The sequence below is a fragment of the Panthera leo genome, chromosome D3, assembly GCF_018350215.1.
Source record: "Panthera leo isolate Ple1 chromosome D3, P.leo_Ple1_pat1.1, whole genome shotgun sequence".
Classification (NCBI taxonomy): domain Eukaryota; kingdom Metazoa; phylum Chordata; class Mammalia; order Carnivora; family Felidae; genus Panthera; species Panthera leo.
In genome coordinates this window covers 71,459,544-71,463,269 of record NC_056690.1, presented here as the reverse complement: position 1 = coordinate 71,463,269, position 3,726 = coordinate 71,459,544, and the positions used below count along the sequence as shown (strand labels likewise).

Below are 3,726 nucleotides of genomic sequence, written 5' to 3'. Positions count from 1 at the left end.
GCTCAAAAATGAAGATCCCAACCCTGGTATACCAGAAGAGAGACTCAAACACCCACAAATTCATATAAAATTAAACAAATGAAGATCTGAGGACAAGGTTGGGTACTCTCCACTTAATACCTGTCAACCATTCTCTGTTATTTCTCACTGAGGAAATCACACATTATATACTCTGCCTGGTTCCTATCAGTTTTTCTATGTGTGGTCCTGGTAGGAGAGGATCCATTCCTGGTGAGAAAGCACATTTTCCTCTCAGAATGTGCTTAATGCATATAGTAAGCAAATATGTCCTTCTAAAGAAATACTATAAAACAGCTTTCTTCAAAAAAGCAAAGGGAGATGAGCACAGTAGGTCAAAGCGATTTCCTACAAGTGGTTAAGAAGAGTCAAAAAGTATTTGGATGTTAAGGACCTATTTGGATTCCTGAAGAGAATCCCCCTGTCCCAGTAGCCATAGCCCACTTTCCTTTGCTAGGACCTCATCTTTGTAATCACACAAAAAAACGCATATACAAACAGTGAAGGAAGCAAGTTTCTCAATAGGATGCCAAAATTATCCTATCCCTCTCTCTCCACTCTTCTACAATATCATTCAGTCATCCCCATTTCACTTCCTCTTACACCTCTTTCTGCAAAATAGTAATAACCTGATTATGGTGAGTGGAAAAATCACAGCACAAAATGGTATGCGTGTAAGACTGTAACCATGCAATATGAGGTACATGAGTGAAGACAAATGAAATTTTTTCCAGTTTTATTGAGAAATAATTGACATGCACCACTATATACGTTTAAGGTATACAGCATCACGGTTTCATTTACATACATGGTGAGATGATCGCCACAATAGGTTCAGCTAACATCCATCTAATCATAGACACAAAAAGAAAAAAAAACAGGTAAAATATTTTCTCCTTATGATGAAAACTCATAGGATTTATTCTTTACAACTTTCCTCTATATTATGCTGCAGTGTTGGCTCCAGTCAGATGGTACCTCACATCTCTGGTATATATTTATCTTACATCTGGTAGTTTGAAACCTCTGACCACCTTCCTCCAATCCCCCCTCCCCTCATCCTGTGCCACACGTCTGTAAGATCTCACTGATACGTGAAAAGGAATTTTTTTAATGAAAATGCTTTTCTCTTGATTTTCTAAATTTTCTAGAATCCAAAATCATTAAAATAAGTTTAACTGAAAAAGCATTATGTAATACCAATATCTGTGTTACCTCTCCTAGGAATATTTCTGTCTGAATAGATGTTTTCATCTTTTACCTTTCCTAGAATTGTCAAACCAGCATTGTCTTATGAATACTGGTCTCCTCTGTTTCCTTCTGGGGATGATACCATGCTACCATGTGAGAAATACATTATTGCCTGGAGAAACCCAAATAGGTGCACTCTTTCTCCAACTCCTCCCCCAACCTGTACCTAGAATAATATTAGAGGACATTTCCCTGGGAGAAGACTTGCATAGAAGCCAGGAACTGCAATACACATAAAAGTGATGCCACATACTGAATTCTTTCTCCCTATTCAGAGATTTACAAACAGTTGAGCTGAGAGAGGTCTTCAAGGTCATTTCTAGCACAACCTCTGCCTTTTATATACAAGGAAGGTGTGGTAGACAGTGTGGGTTGGCTCACTCACAGGTAATCACGATCCCTTTCTTCTCCCTGCCTCCACCACAGAGACTGGAACAGCTAAGTATTTAAGCCTCCCTTGCAGCTGGAGTATTCATTTGATTCTGCCAAATAAGTAAAAGTCTTCTGGGAGCTTCTGAGATGGCTCTTCCTTTGGCTGATGAAAAGACCAGAAGAGAACTACTTCCCTCCCCTTTTTCCTGCTCTACTTGCAGACCCCAGGCCTGGAGCTACAACTTGCATATTGAGACAATAAGGCCAAGCCAGGAGAACTGCAGAGTTGCTGGCCTAACGCTACAAAGCTACTGAAACACCAGCAGAGGCTGACAATGGTCAGACACTTGGTTACAGCAGAGAATAACCTTCTATTTCATAAAACTATGTTTGTTTGATTTTCCTGTTTTTTTCTGTCGAAGTATTCCTTCAGGAAATTGAATTCCAAACAGGTCAAATGATTTAACTAAAGTCATGCAGGTAAGTTATTTGTAGAGTGAGGGCTGGAATCCAAGAATAGGGACTCCCAACGACACCCTCCCTCCAAAACACAGACCCTCAGGAGAGGCCATTTTGCCACACCTGCAAGTGAAAACAGGTTAAGCTGATTCATGAGACCTCTACCTACCTCTGCATTGGGTCAGAAAAAGTTGGAGAAGCACTTAAGAAGAAGAAAACATAAGAATGTGTAAGTGCATATGTGACACAGCCTAAACTCTCACCATAGAGAACGAACATGAAGATTCTTTTCCTTCTCTCTCTCAAAGCCACTGAGTATATTTTTAACACTTTTCAAAATATTGACTTAAAAATGGAAGAAGTTTGAAATCTGAGTCTAGTCTAAATTCTCTGCCTGTTTTCTAGGTATAAGAAATTGAGAAAGAAAACAGAGGTACTTCAACTCACAAGTTCCCTCACTTTATGTGGGACAGCCTGATTTATTAGAATGATTTCATAAGGTTACTATGGGAACAAATATTCAGAATGTGAGGAACTCAGACTTTTTTTGTCAAATGTACTAGAATGGAGTGGTGTGTCCAGCAAGGAAGATGGTGGGGGGCAGGAGAGGCTGAAATGTGGGTGGAATCTGGACTTTGATCAATGAGTATATGGTAAAGAAAAAGAGAGCTGCAGGGCTCTATAGGAGTAAATAGGAATTAGGACACTTGAAAGAAGCCTTATAGAAGGGGTTATGAGAAGAGACTTTTGGTAATAAAACTGAGAAATATCTGGACAATACGTCTGCAGGCTGGGGTTTATTGAAAAAAAAAAAAGACAGAGAAAAATTCTCCAAGGATGGAAGGACTAAAGGCTTTTTAACAGCATGGATGCCCACTGCTGTGTTCCATTTTTAACTTATATCATGCTGTGCTGAGAAATTACCACTTGTATCTTACCTGGACATTTGGGAGATGTGTGCTACAAACACATCCTTAAATTAATGACACTTTAAAGAATTGGGGGCATGATGTTAACAAACCCCAGAATACCCCAGAATTTCTGAGAGCCACTCACTTCCTAACATAAGTCTGGAACCAAGTCATGAGAGGGTATGAGGAAACACTCTTTCCGCAAACACAAGAGAAGGACAAAACCTACCCAGGGAGGAAGATGGTAAGGAGCAGGAAAGCTGACCTTTGGGTGGAATCTGGATGACACTGGCCAATTAGGCATCATCTATGGCCTTGCAGCCATTATCTTAAAGGAGAAGGGTTATGAGTGATTTCTAGGGTCCCTTTAAGTTCTGAAGCTATTACATTTACTTTTTGAACAGCACTGTTCTATACAATGTCCAGCAAGGAAAAGTTTCAAAAGTTCAGTAGGAATCAAAAAAGCCTAGAGATCAACTTCAAAGAATAGATACCGAAACAGGCATCCTGAGGACCAGGTTATAGTTCAGAGTTCAGAGTTCAGGATTTCCAAGTCCAAAAAATCAAGTGTGAATAAGGAATCAATCTAGGAAACTGGCAAATAAAAGGATCACATCTAGAAAAAGAATTAATGCAGTAATTGGTTAGGAATCCAAGCTAAGGTCTTGGTGATGGCAATGGGCACTAGATGGGAAATGAATATTAATTTAACCAT

General features: G+C 39.5%; 1 long non-coding RNA gene across 1 annotated transcript; it reads right to left on the bottom strand.

The window, feature by feature from the left end:
* Nucleotides 1-784: 784 nt before the first annotated feature.
* On the bottom strand, nt 785-2,563 carry LOC122204138. Its single transcript, XR_006195506.1, has 3 exons — nt 2,270-2,563; nt 1,280-1,355; nt 785-867 (listed from the first exon to the last, which is right to left on the bottom strand). It is a non-coding gene; the product is annotated as an uncharacterized LOC122204138 (long non-coding RNA).
* Between the last annotated feature and the right edge of the window lie 1,163 nt (nt 2,564-3,726).